General features: G+C 53.3%; 1 non-coding gene across 1 annotated transcript; it reads right to left on the minus strand.

Moving 5' to 3' along the window:
- Positions 1-12,739: 12,739 nt before the first annotated feature.
- LOC140916675 (U6 spliceosomal RNA) lies at positions 12,740-12,846 on the minus strand. Its single transcript, XR_012160592.1, has one exon. It is a non-coding gene; the product is annotated as a U6 spliceosomal RNA (small nuclear RNA).
- Between the last annotated feature and the right edge of the window lie 1,359 nt (positions 12,847-14,205).

The raw sequence follows: 14,205 nt of genomic DNA on the forward strand, positions 1-14,205 counted from the left end.
ACAGAGCAGCCAGCCATGTGGGGCCGGTGGTCACGGAGTGGGGGAAGGGGAGGTCTGGCCCAGCCATCACTCTTCTCCTGCAAAGCATGCTGGGAAAGGGGAGGAGTCTGGGGCCTTTAAAATATGGGCTCGCCCCACCCCCCTCACTTGTGATGAGCTCTCCTGCTTGGGGAGTGTGGGGCCTGGCCCATGGCCCAGTCTCTGGGGGTCTGCATGGCTGGTACTGGGAGCTGAAGAAGTTTAGTAATTATGAGACTATATCAGACCCATAGTTCACCTTACCCAGGATCCTGTCTCTGGATAACTGCCTCCCTGCCCCTTCCTTTCCCCCTGTGAATGGTCCCTAGAAATATGCAGAGAGCCAAGGTGGGTAAGATCTTTTATTAGACCAACTTCTGTAGGTGAGAGAGAAGCTTACACAGAGTTCTTCCTCAGGGCTGGGAAACATGTCCCTGCTCAACACAAGGTGGAACAGATTGTTTAGCATAAGGAGTTAACACGTATTTCAAGAGACCATTCAAGGTGAAGGGGCCTGTTAGCACCGCTCCAGTCATATGGGGTGGGGGAGGGAGGAAGAGGGGGAACTGCTGGGGGGCGCGGTTGTTAGTGGGTTACAGATTGTTACCAGATCAGCCACACCATCACCGGTTCATTCATGTCCACCAATGTAATATATGCCATGTGCCGGCAATGCCCCTCTGCTGTGTACATCGGCCAAACTGGACAGTCCCTATGTAAAAGGATAAATGGACACAAATCAGACGTTAGGAATGGCAATATACAAAAACCTGTAGGAGAACACTCCAACCTCCCTGGACGCACAATAGCAGATTTAAAGGTAGCCATCCTACAGCAAAAAAAACTTCAGGACCAGACTTCAAAGAGAAACTGATGAGCTTCAGTTCATTTGCAAATTTGACACCATCAGCTCAGGATTAAGCAAAGACCGGGAATGGCTCGCCAACTACAAAAGCAGTTTCTCTTCCCTTGGGGTTCACACCTCAGCTGCTGGAAGAGGGCCTCATCCTCCCTGATTGGACTAACCTCGTTATCCGTAGCCTGATTCTTGCTTGCATATTTATACCTGCCTCTGGAAATTTCCACTACATGCATCCGACGAAGTGGGTGTTCACCCACGAAAGCTCCTGCTCCAGTACGTCTGTTAGTCTATAAGGTGCCACAGGACTCTTTGCCCCTTTTACAGATTGTTGTAGTAAGCCATGAGTCCAGTGTCTCCATTCAGTCCATGATTTTTAGTATCTAGCAAAGTTATGAACTTAAGCTCCCAGGCTCGTCTTTAGAAGATTTTGTGCAGGTTTCCATTGAGATGAGGCCTGATGGGGTCTGGCGGATTATCCAATGGGTCAACGAGGCCTGTGCCCAGGAGCCCCAGCCAACTGGGGGGGCCCTGGAAAAATGGGTGCCCCAGCAGAAGTCTGCCAGAGAGTGGCGGGAGCCTGGAGTCCTGGCAGAAGCCTCAGAGCAGGCAGGGAACACCCCAGCATCCCAAGCTGGGGTCCCGGCAGCGCCAGGCTGGAGGGTCAGGGGAAGCCCCAGTGCCTGGACCCTGGCTTCGGCCCTGGAATTGGAGGAGCTTTCACTCCCCACCATGGCCTCAGGGCCACAGTGTGGGGACAGAGCTTCTCTGGCCTTGGGGCTGCAGTGTGGGCAGGTGGCAGAAAGGAGCAAACGAGTTGTGGGCCACAGTGGGGGAGGGGCAGAATGGGGCAGGACCAGGGGCAAAACAGGGGCAGGGCCACGGGGAAGGGGAAGAATGGGGTGATGCTATGGGCAGAAGGGATGGAATGAGGGAGGGACTGCAGGCAGAAGAGGAGGGGAGGGGGTCCCCATTTGATGTGGCCCAGGGCCCCAGGAAACCTTAATCCACTTCTGCTGATAGGTCAGATACAGAGTGATCATTTTATGAAAACCGTTCACCCACAGGTGACAGAGTGTTCTGTCTTTTATCATTTTCATGTGTGAGTTCATCTGAGAGCTCAGTGATTTTCTAGTTTCACCCATATAGTTGTTATCGGGGCATTTAGTGCACTGGATGCAGTACACCACATGTTGTGACAGGCAGGTGTAGGATCCAGTGGAGATCTGTCTGTCCGTTTTGGATCTGCTGTTCTGGCAGGGTCTAGTGCCACTTTGAGTTGGTGTGTCCTGGTCTGTAGGGACATACGTGTTAACGACTTGTGCTAAACAATCTGTTCCACCTTGTAGGTAGCTGTGACACTCTGAGTACGTTTCTCATACCTGAAGAAGAGCTCTGTGTAAGTGTGAAAAGTTGTCTCTCTCACCAACAAAAGCTGGTCCAATAAAAGATATGACCTCACGAACCTTGTAGTCCTGGACAGCAATATGTACAACCTGGTGCTTTAAAAGGGCCCCTTTGTCAAAGCTGAAAACTATCATAAGCAAAACTGAGGGGAAGGAAATATTTAAACATGAAAATGTGAAAATTTGGAGTTGTTTAGGAATGCTTTATTAGACTTTCAAAAAACACAATTCTGCAAACATAAGGGTAATGAGGGGTAGTGGCAGAAGCAATTAAAAATAAATATTTAGCAAATAGAAAAGCTGATACCAATGAGTACCAATACAAATTAGCACCTAGGAAACATCTTTAGCTTCCCTTATCAATTGTCTGTATCAGTGAAGAATTAAGGATAATAAGAATGAATTCTTTTAAATATATCAGAAACAAACCAAATCCTAACAATGGTTTGCATCTGATTCTAGACAAGGATGGTAAGATTGTCAATCATGATGCAGAAAAAGCAAACGTTTTCAGTATATATTTCTGTTCTGTATTTGGAAAGAAGCAGAATGATGTATTCATATCTTAGAGTGATAATTGCATACGTTCTATTCCATCAGTTACTAGAGAGAATGTTAAACAGTAGCTAGTAAAGGGACACAATCAGTAAAGAATTAAAGGATGGTAGCATAATTAATGCCAATCAACATCGTTTTATGGGAAATATGTCTCGTCAAATAGATTTGATATTTTTTAAAAGAGCTTATAAGTGTGGTTGCTCATGATAACACTGACAGACCAGAGTGTTAGGCGGGAAGGTGTTTTAATGGCTTCCCTCAAGCATGTCTTTGATCTGTAGAACAATCAGAAATTAGGACACCCATGGACTGTAACCAACCACCTTTCATTCAGGCTCACTGGAAGGAGCAATTAAATGACCCTTTGTGTCCTGCGACAAGGCGGGTTGGCGGGGGGGGATAAGACCTCTTATTGGACCAACTCCTGCTTTTGAGCTACACAGAGCTCCTCTTCAGGTCTTTGTGTCGTGGTAGCTGAAGCAACAGGGAGCTGCTGCCCGGCCCAAGGCGCTGAGTCACATGGCAAGGTGGGCCGAGGCTATCCCTGGGGCTGACTCCAAACAGGAGCTGGGAGCAGCTGCGTGCCTCAGGGTGGGAAAGGGAGAAAGCGAGCAGCTAGCAGGAGCAGTGGTGTGCATGGCCCAGGGGGATGCAGGGTTAGAGCTCCTGGGGGCATGGGAATGCAGGCTTGGCGTTCTGAGCAAGGGAACTGCCTGCCCTGTTCAGGGAACAGGGCTGTGTAGATTCTGTGTCCACGAACAGCACTGCACCAAAGCACTACCTGGCTCCATCGCTCCTTTCCGCTTCTACGGCAAGCAGCCCACAAGGCCAGGAACGTTGGCTCGCCCCTCTGGCCAAAAAGGGGTAATACTTAGGACTGAGTCAAAGGCTCCATAACAGTCTGCGTGACAAGCTGACTTAAATAACCAGCACTCTACAACATCAGTGTAGCCCATATCAAATGGATTAAAAACTGTTTAACTGATCGATCTCAAAGAGAGACCAGATGGTGGTGGTGGTGGGGGGTGATATCTTTTATTGCCCCAACCTCTGTTGGGGAGAGACAAGCTTGTGAGCTCCACAGAGCTCTTCTTCAGGCCTCAAAAAGTAACTGAAAATGGGGAACCATCCTGCAGGGGGTGGATCTGGCGAGGGGCCACAGGGCCCTGGTCTCGGCCCAGGGCTATGCCACGTCTTTACCAATGATCTGGAGGAAATGATGCAATCATTGCTGGTAAAACTGCAGCTGGCTGACTTCCTTTTGGAGTGGCAAATGATGGAGTCAGGGCAGGTCTACCGAGTCGTCGCTTGGAAAAGGGGCTCATTTGAACAATATGCATGTTAATGGAGACACATGCAAGGTCGGGGGTCTAGAAACAAAGACACTGATAAGATGGAGAGCTGCATGTGAGAATGTGAGGACGTGGAAAGGACACAGAGGTCAGAATAGCAAACCAGGTGAACATGAGCTCCCAGTATAATGCTTTAGGTCATGGCTTGTCTGCTCAGGGAGATTACCGGCATAGCTATACTGGTGTGACTGGGCTGGTAGATTTCCCTGGGTCGACAAGCCCTATGAGGGTGACTGCAATCCTTGCACTATTAAGCAGGGGAATCTCGAGGGTTATCACTGCCATATACAGCACTCGGGAGACTGTTACTGGACACTGTCCCCTTCACAGAGAGCTGCGAGAAGGGTCTAAGGTCTGGAAACCCTAAGCTTTGCCGCAAGTCTAAAGGAGCTCAGTGTCCTGAGTCATCCAAGTGACCCTCAAGGTCCAACAGCAGAAAGTGCCCACATGGGACGAGATTTTTTTTTTTTAACAGATGGGTTTCAATCTAGCAAACACAGGACACATGAGATCCAAAGTTGGAAAGGAGCTGGAATGTTTCCACAGTGAGTGTGAATGAATGGCAGGCACATCGTCTAGGAGGCTTGTGGTGGATTCTCCATCGGTGGCAATTCTTAAATCGAGAGTGGATGTTTTTTAAAAGAGCGGGCCTAGACGCAAAGGAGGTGTTGCTTGCTGCGGGAGCAGGCCCAGTGCTGCTGGGACGGAGGCTGGAGAGCTGGCACCTGCCTGGTGCAAAGCAGAAGCAAGTCCCCCTTAAGCAATTTCTCTCTGTCCCGTCCCACCTCCCCAGCTTGCCCTGCTAAGACGGGGGTTGGGGGAGGGGGGGCAACTGTTCTGCTAAGCAGAGGGTAATGGAATTGGGGTTTTGGTTACCTCCCTAGTGCCTCTGATGTCCCCCAACCTGCCACCCTGCCCTGGGCCAATCCACCCCTCTCAGTGGCACCCCCTCGTGGAGATGCACACACAGGCTGCCATGCCCTTCTCTGAATTCCCCACCTGGCCCCAGGTTGCTCTGTCCGGTGGAGATTCCACAGCATAGAATCAGAGAATCATAGAATATCAGGGTTGGAAGGGACCCCAGAAGGTCATCTAGTCCAACCCCCTGCTCAAAGCAGGACCAATCCACAACTAAATCATCCCAGCCAGGGCTTTGTCAAGCCTGACCTTAAAAACCTCAAAGGAAGGAGATTCCACCACCTCCCTAGGTAACGCATTCCAGTGTTTCACCACCCTCCTAGTGAAAAAGTTTTTCCTAATATCCAACCTAAACCTCCCCCACTGCAACTTGAGACCATTACTCCTTGTCCTGTCATCTGCTACCACTGAGAATAGTCTAGAACCATCCTCTCTGGAACCACCTCTCAGGTAGTTGAAAGCAGCTATCAAATCCCCCCTCATTCTTCTCTTCCGCAGACTAAACAATCCCAGTTCCCTCAGCCTCTCCTCATAAGTCATGTATTCCAGACCCCTAATAATTTTTGTTGCCCTTCGCTGGACACTCTCCAATTTATCCACATCCTTCTTGTAGTGTGGGGCCCAAAACTGGACACAGTACTCCAGATGAGGCCTCACCAATGTCGAATAGAGGGGGACGATCGCGTCCCTCGATCTGCTCGCTATGCTCCTACGTATACATCCCAAAATGCATTTGGCCTTCTTGGCAACAAGGGCACACTGCTGGCTCCTATCCAGCTTCTCGTCCACTGTCACCCCTAGGTCCTTTTCCGCAGAACTGCTGCCTAGCCATTCGGTCCCTAGTCTGTAGCTGTGCATTGGGTTCTTCCGTCCTAAGTGCAGGACCCTGCACTTATCCTTATTGAACCTCATCAGATTTCTTTTGGCCCAATCCTCCAATTTGTCTAGGTCCCTCTGTATCCTATCCCTGCCCTCCAGCGTATCTACCGCTCCTCCCAGTTTAGTATCATCCGCAAACTTGCTGAGAGTGCAATCCACACCATCCTCCAGATCATTTATGAAGATATTGAACAAGCAGGAGCCAGAGACCCCCTTTCTTTTTTATTATGCTGCCTTCCCTTCCGGCAGCTCCAGCCTGCAGAGCAAATCCATGGGAGAGGCGGCTCAGGGCAGCTAAAGACTCTCAATGAGACGATAATTGCTCTGGTAATGACAGCAAAGCCCTGATGCTGCAGATAAGGAAACAGCTCCGCTTTTACTCCCTCTGCATCTTGCTGGGATCATTTGTTCTGCCTGGCCACAGGCTGCCCCGCAACCCCGAGTGCCAGGCCCAGTGTGGGGCGGGCCCAAGCCCTCTGATGTCCTGGGTTTCGCCAGCAGTGGGGAGCTACAGGGTCTCCGCCCCTAGGCCTGGGGGAGGCTCTGGGCACAGTTCGAGGGAGCAGGGGCAGCGGTGCCTGTCCTGGCAGCAGGGGAATGGGGTCAGGCCTCTCCCCAGCAGCAGCCAGTGTCAGTTCAGCACCCCCGGGGGTCACAGGGGCTGCTGGGCTGTTCCCAGGCTGCACAAATAGCAAGCGAAGGCGACATGTGCAGGGTATTTATAGAGCGGTGTGGGTGGGCACTTCCCCCCACCAGCATGGCAGCAGCCGCCCCCTGCCCCACAGAGCCAGCGATGCTGCAAAGCTGAAAGGAGCCTGGACTCCACACCCACCCAGCCTGACCTGCGGCCATGGCTCCCACCCAGCGATTCCTGGCGCCGTCTCGTCAGTCCTGCACCATTCAGCCACCAGAACAGCCGCGGCCAGGGACAGGGTGGGTATCAGTGAGCTGCACCAAGCCTGCCGTCAGGCTAGAACCCGGAGCCTCCTGCCCCGGCCGCTGGAGCCAAGGGAGACTCTCCGCTCCCTGCCACAGTGTGGGGCTGAGGAGCAGACGCAGTGAGCGGGCTGGGGAGGTGTGCGTGTCCACACACACACACACAGACGTGCACACAACACACACACACACACACACAAACCCCTCTTCAGAGAGCGCGCGAGGAGCTGCTGTCGTTATTCAAACTCTGATTTTTAAATTTCCCAGCTACCCCTGATCTCTGGGGCAGCATGTGCCGGAGGCTAAGGTACAGGGTGACCAGATTTCCTGATTTTATAGGGACAGTCCTGATATTTGGGGCTTTTTCTTATATAGGTGCCTATTACCCCCTGCCCCGTTCCGATTTTTCACACATGGTATCTGCTCACCCGGCGAAGGTGCCAGGAAGAGCCCTGGCTAGGCCTTGCTCGTTACCAGGCTGCTGCCATGAACTGCCCCCAGCCAAATGTGACTGCCCAGCGAGCAGGGGCCCGGATGGCACAGTTCAGCCTCTGCCCGTGTGTGTGTGTGGGGGGGTGGTTACCAGAGACGGGGCCCAGAGCTGCTCCCCCTAGCCGAGGCACCGGTTCGCAGGGCCCCGTCCTGTACAGGGGGAGCTGCAAGGCGTTCGCAGCCCAGCCCCAGAGCCTGCTGCACCGGGACTGGAGGAGCCGACGAGACACCGGAACCCCCGTGGCTGGGCCAGGCGTGCCCAGGGCCCACCGGCCAAGAGGAGGCGAGGCCCCCACCCGTGTGCGAGCAGAGCAGCCCCCACCCCCCGCCACGGGGCACAGGCTGCAGCAGCGTTGGGGCCCTGGCGTCAGGCAGGGCCAGGCCACGGCCATGTCGGGGTGGCAGGACGGTGCCCCACCGCGAGCTGGCAGCCCACCACGCTGCACCCCACTCCAGCATGCCCCATTAATGGGGCACTGATTGAGTCAGGGATTAATTAATTCGAGGCATCATTAATTATGAAAGCCCCTGGAGCCTGCAGGCAGGAGGCTGCGGTAAGGCCCTAGTGCCTTGCAGCCAGGGGCACGGCTGTAGGGTTGCCAACTTTCTGATTGCAGAAAACCAAACACTCTTGCCCTGCCCCCTGCCTGAGGCCCTGTCCTGCCCCGCCCCTTCTACGAGGCCCCGCCCCCTCATCCCATCTCCCCCTCCCTCTGTCGCTTGCTCTCCCCCACCCTCACTCACTCGCTCATTTTCACCGGGCTGAGGCAGTGGGCTGGGATGTGTTGTGGGGGGAGGGCTCCGGCTGGGGGTGCTGACTCTGGGGTGGGGCTGGGGATGAGGGGTTTGATGTGCAGGAGGGGGCTCTGGGCTGGGACAGGAAGTTGGGGTGAGGGCTCCAGGGTGGGACCAGAAATGAGGGGTTCGGGGGTGCGGGAGATGGCTCAGGTCTAGGGCAGGGGGTTGGGGCATGGGGAGGGGTGTGCGCTCCGGATGGTGCCGACCTCAGGCAGCTCCCGGAAGCAACCAGCACGTCTCTCTGGCTCCTAGGCACAGGGGCGGCCAGGGGGCTCTGTGCGCTGCCCGCGCCAACAGGCGCCTCCCCTACAGGTCCCATTGGCTGCCATTCCTGGCCAATGGGAGCTGCGGAACGGGTGCTGGGGGCGGGAAGACTGCATAGAACCCCCTATGCCTAGGAGCCAGAGAGACGTGCCAGCCGCTTCCGGGAGCCATGCGGAGCTGGGCAGGGAGCCTGCCAGCCCTGCAACAACTGGACTTTTAATGGCCCTGTCAGGGGTGCTGACCGGAGCTGCCAGGGTCCCTTTTTGACTGGGCGTTCCAGTCGAAAACCGGACGCCTGGCAACCCTAAGCACAGGGAAGGCCTTGTGTGAGGGGCTCGGGCCAGGGCCTCATGGGGGCAGGGGTGATGGAGAGTCAGTGGAGGGAAGGGGCAGGGGTGTCTGTGGGGGACGGAGCAGCTGGGACGATGGGGTTCTGGGGGTGCGTAGCAGTAGAGGGTCAGGGAGCGGGCATCGGGGTTGATGGGGTGTCTGGGGGGAGGGGCAGCGGGGGGACTGACATTGGCAGGTGGCCGAGATGCTCACGTGGGGTTGGGGTGTGTAATCACTGCTGGCCACATGGGCCCTGCCTCCTGCCTCTGGGTTTGCAGCAGGGAGTTGGGTTTTGCTTCTCTGGAGAGCAGGCTGGAACACCGCTGCCCCTCGCCCCCCTCCTGCAGGAAGGCCCTGGGCATGGGGCTGTGCCAGTCACTGGGCTCCAGGCATGGGGTGCGTGGTGTGGGGCGAGAGTGCCCTCTGGTGGCTCCAGTGGTGCATCCCACAGCGCATGCCCCGATGATTCCCTGCTGCTGAGCCTTCCGGGCTCTGGTTGGGACCTGCCGGCCCCTCTTGACACAGCTGGGGGCTGGCAGGCCTACCCGCTGTTACCTGTGCACATGAGGGCACCCCACCTTTTCCCAGTCCATAGGGCTCCAGGCGAAAAGCACCTACCCTTACCCAATCTGTAGGGCTCAGGGCCACCCGTACCCAATACGTAGGGCTCCGGGTGTATACTACCTCTGCAGGTTCACAGGACCTTTCACCAGTGAAAGAGCCTTACACAGTAATATCCGACATAACCCCTATTTATTAACAATCACCAAAAACAGACAGGTTTCAGAGTAGCAGCCGTGTTAGTCTGTATTCGCAAAAAGAAAAGGAGGACTTGTGGCACCTGAGAGACTAACCCATTTATTTGAGCATGAGCTTTCATGAGCTACAGCTCCCTTCAGACTGCACACACAGTGCTCACCACGCCCAATAAGACAGATGAACTTTTCTTGATGGCCAGTCAGGATCAGTCCACCTGAGGACTCCAGTTTCTGCACAGTGTCACTGGCAGAGTGTTGAGGTCTGACAGCTCTGACCTTTGGGGCTGTGTCCTGGAGTTGGTTCCCAAAGAACTTCCTTTTGGACCCCAGTTTATATAGGAAAATTGGAGTCCTTTTTAGCTATACCTTAACCAATCATTATACTCAAATTTTACGAACCAATCCTAACATTGTAACAAAATTCTCTAACCAATCCTACCCCAACACTTTAATTAATTTACATCTTGCAAAATGTATTAAGTAACAGATAGAAACAATTAAAGAACCAGACAGAGACCATACAGATAAACACTAGAGAAGTGGGGACCATAACGACAGAACAATAAAGAAAGGAGGATTTCACAAGCACAACTGATTTCTGACAGACAGGATGGTATCAAACTAAGTTTTCAGTTGAGAACTGATTTCTTGACGGACAGGATGGTATCAAACTAAGTTTTCTTTAACCATCTTAAGATCTGTTTCTTTATCTGGTGATAGTGGGGCCATTAGGACGGGGTCTCCTTCTTACCAGCCGGATCTGACATTGTTTTAATGTAATGTAGATGGAACGTGAGGATGTGACTTCCTGCTTCTCAGCTAATGGCTGCTGCGTGGCTGCTCTTTTAATCTGGCTGCAGCCGAAGGCCTTATCCTTACACCGCGGTGTGCACCTCACTGGGGGAAAGCTGGGGAAGGGTGTAAGATGGTGCCACCCGCTATCAGTGCCTGGCAAAGGGCACAAGCGACGAGTCAGCCAGACGAGTTAGTCTAACTCATGAGGCCATCAGGCCTCTGCACCACTCCAGGGATTTCGGCCTTTGCCCAGGAGCCCTACCGAACGTCACGGCCTCAGAGCAGTCCAGACCTCAGCACAGCAGCTGGGCCACCTGACCCGTCCTGCCGCACCAGCAAACACGGGGGCTCCGGCTCCCCTGCCCTGGTGTGTCCCTTTCTGCCCCCCCTTGTCCCTACTGTCCTGTCTCTGTCGCTCTCCACTTTCCCTTGGCGCCTGAGGGCAGCTGTGCCACACGGCCGCAGCGCAATGAGCCATGCCAGCCCTTCCAGCTGTGTCCCGCCTGAGAGCATGCAGGAGAGGGATGCGATCAGCCAGACGCTGCCCCAGACCCCAACCCGTGACATGAACTGGCACCTGGGGCAACTGTTGTCGCAACGAGCCAGCCAACCCAGAGCATCCATCTGTGCCTGACCTGCTGCCTGCAATCCTGAGAACAACACAAGCCGCATTTCCCCTCCTTTATGCGGGTCTCTTCTGTCAACAGCAGTGCAAGTGTCCATCCTCCGCAGCTCAGAGCGGAGCAACCAAACTAACACTTCCAGCCCACCAGGAAAGGTGGCCCACAAAACCAGACTGACTGGGCTCCTCCCAGGGGTTTGGTTCCGTTGTTTTATAATCATTCCGTTTCCATTACGTGCCCTGTCACTTGGGTTAGCTCTTTTCCCTTGCATGCCCTACCTGTAAATCTCCAAACTCGAGGGTGCATTTCTTCGGGTCTCTGCCTTGGGCCAGAGCAGGCGGAGGTCTCTGGACACCAAACCCTGACTCTTGTGTAGCATTGGACCGTGTCAGGGTCCCATTAATCCCTTTGACGCTGGGCCCCTTCATTCCATCTGACTTAGAGCAGCAGCACCTGGGGCGCAGAGCCGCCCCCTTGGGACGCTCAGCCCGTCTCAGGCACCCCGCTCTCACTGGTCGGGCAGTAGTGGGCCCCGTGCGGCATGGTGCCGGCAATCCAGCCTCACCATCATCCAGGACTAAATTTGCCAGACACTTTTAGCCTCTTTCCAAGGGTGACCATATTCCCTCTGCCGAATGCGGGGGCTGCGCTGACGGACCGGCAGGGGGAGCGGCCAGCCCCATGCACTGCATCTTTGCCCTGCCACCAGCCTTGCACACCCACCCCCATCAGCGGCCACTGGACCCCCCACTCACCACTGGTGGGCAGGCAGCTGGTGAGCAGCGATCTGGCCAGCAGCAGGACCCGCCAGTACTGATGGGAGGGAGACAGAAAATACGGGACAATTTGCCCATTTTTAAGAAAAAATCGGGACACCTTCAGGAGGGCTTAAATACGGGACTGTCCCTTTAAAAACAGGACGTCTGTCATCCTACTCTTTCCCAGGCACCCAGAACAAAGCAGGGCAACGGGGCAGCAGCCCACCTGTGGGTCGCATCATTCACGGAGTGGGGCAGGAGGAAGGCCAGGCCTTGTCCCTTCTCCCAAGCAGCACCCCACCCAGGCTTGGGGCAACCTGCCAGAGCTCACCAAGAAGTTTCCTCCTCAGCCACGGCGAGGTCCCTCTGGCCCCCTGCTGCCCCCAGCAAGGCTTCGTGACTTGTACAGAAACGCTCCTGCACTTGTTCCCCTTCGCCTCCTCCCCAGCCCAGCGGGGTGCTGCCGTCACCCAGCCCTAAACACCAGTGGTAACGGGTTGCCGCTGAGCGGGGCCTGCCATGTCCAGCCTGAGCAACACAAACGGCCCCTTTCAGGAGCAGCCCCAAAGCTGGCACCCCTCCGGCCCCTGAGCCGGGTGCTCTCCCTCTACCTGCCAGCAAGTATCTGATGCGCTCAGTGAGTACTGATTACACTGATTTCCAGTGAGTCACTGATTACAGTTCCTGAGAGCTGGCCAAGATGCTAGGTCCAGAAGGAGGCACAAGCGATTGAAGTCCAATAGTGGGTTGGGGACCCCGGCATGCACAGCCGAGGGCGAAGCTGTCATTGGTTTTATTACCACGAGACGTAAAAACACAAATGTTCCAACCCACAAGACAATAGAGCTGCAGAGCCAGGACTGAAGCAGGCTGATGGAGCACATTAGGTGTGTCAGTATTGAGTGAGAGTCCTAGGCTTCTGTAAAAACCTGTGCAAAAGAATCCAGTGTGGACTCAAGGCCATTTTCAGCGTGCACGAGGATGGCACAAACATCAAAAATATGGAAGGCCTCACGCATTTGCGTGTCATCCTTGTGCAGGGGCCGTGCTAATCTTCTCTGCAGGTTCCAATTTTAGTATCTGTGCTGCCACCACAAATCACCATCGAGGGTCAGACTTCGGAGAGAGCCGAGCACTTCTGCTACCTCGGTAGCCAACTCTCACAAAACACCGACAGTGAGATCCAGCACAGGACCCAGTGTGCAAGAGCTTCCTTTGGGAAATTGCTCCGAAGCATTTTCACGGCCCGTGACAGGACCCGGGTCTATAAGACAACGGTTATTCCTACACTCCTCTATGGATGTGAAAGAACTCAAATGAGAAATTGCGGAACTATTAACTATGGTTTGTAACCTGTGCTTTAAATCAGCTTCTGGTACCCAATGACTGGAAGATAGCGAATGTAACACCAATATTTAAGAAGGGCTCTAGAGGTGATCCTGGAAATTACAGGCCGGTAAGTCTAACGTCAGTACCGGGCAAATCAGTTGAAACAATAGTAAAGAATAAAATTGTCAGACACATAGAAGAACCTAAATTGTTGGGCAAAAGTCAACATGGTTTCTGTAATGGGAGATCATGTCTTACTAACCTATTAGAGTTCTTTGAAGGGGTCAACAAACATGGAAAAGGGGGATCCAGTGGACATAGTGTACTTAGATTTCCAGAAAGCCTTTGACAAGGTCCCTCACCAAAGGCTCTTACATAAATTAAGTTGTCATGGGATAAGAGGGAAGATCCTTTCATGGATTGAGAACTGGTTAAAAAACAGGGAACAAAGCGTAGGAATAAATGGTAAATTTTCAGAATGGAGAGGGGTAACTAGTGGTGTTCCCCAAGGGTCAGTCCTAGGACCAATCCTATTCAACTTATTCATAAATGATCTGGAGAAAAGGGGTAAATAGTGAGGTGGCAAAGTTTGCAGACAACACTAAACTGCTCAAGATAGTTAAGACCAAAGCAGACTGTGAAGAACTTCAAAAAGATCTCACAAAACTAAGTGATTAGGCAACAAAATGGCAAATGAAATTTAATGTGGATAAATGTAAAGTAATGCACATTGGAAAAAATAACCCCAACTATACATGCAATATGATGGGGGCTAATTTAGCTACAACTGATCAGGAGAAAGATCTTGGAGTCATCATGGATAGTTCTCTGAAGACGTCCACGCAGTGTGCAGCAGCAGTCAAAAAAGCAAACGGGATGTTAGGAATCATTAAAAACGGGAATAGAGAATAAGACGGAGAATATCTTATTGCCCTTATATAAATCCATGGTACACCCACATCTTGAATACTGCGTACAGATGTGGTCCTCTCATCTCAAAAAAGATATACTGGCATTAGAAAAGGTTCAGAGAAGAGCAACTAAAATGATTAGGGGTTTGGAATGGGTCCCATATGAGGAGAGATTAAAGAGGCTAGGACTTTTCAGCTTGGAAAAGAGGAGACTAAGGGGG

The sequence above is a fragment of the Lepidochelys kempii genome, chromosome 8 (genome assembly GCF_965140285.1).
Source record: "Lepidochelys kempii isolate rLepKem1 chromosome 8, rLepKem1.hap1, whole genome shotgun sequence".
In the NCBI taxonomy this organism is placed as follows: Eukaryota; Metazoa; Chordata; order Testudines; family Cheloniidae; genus Lepidochelys; species Lepidochelys kempii.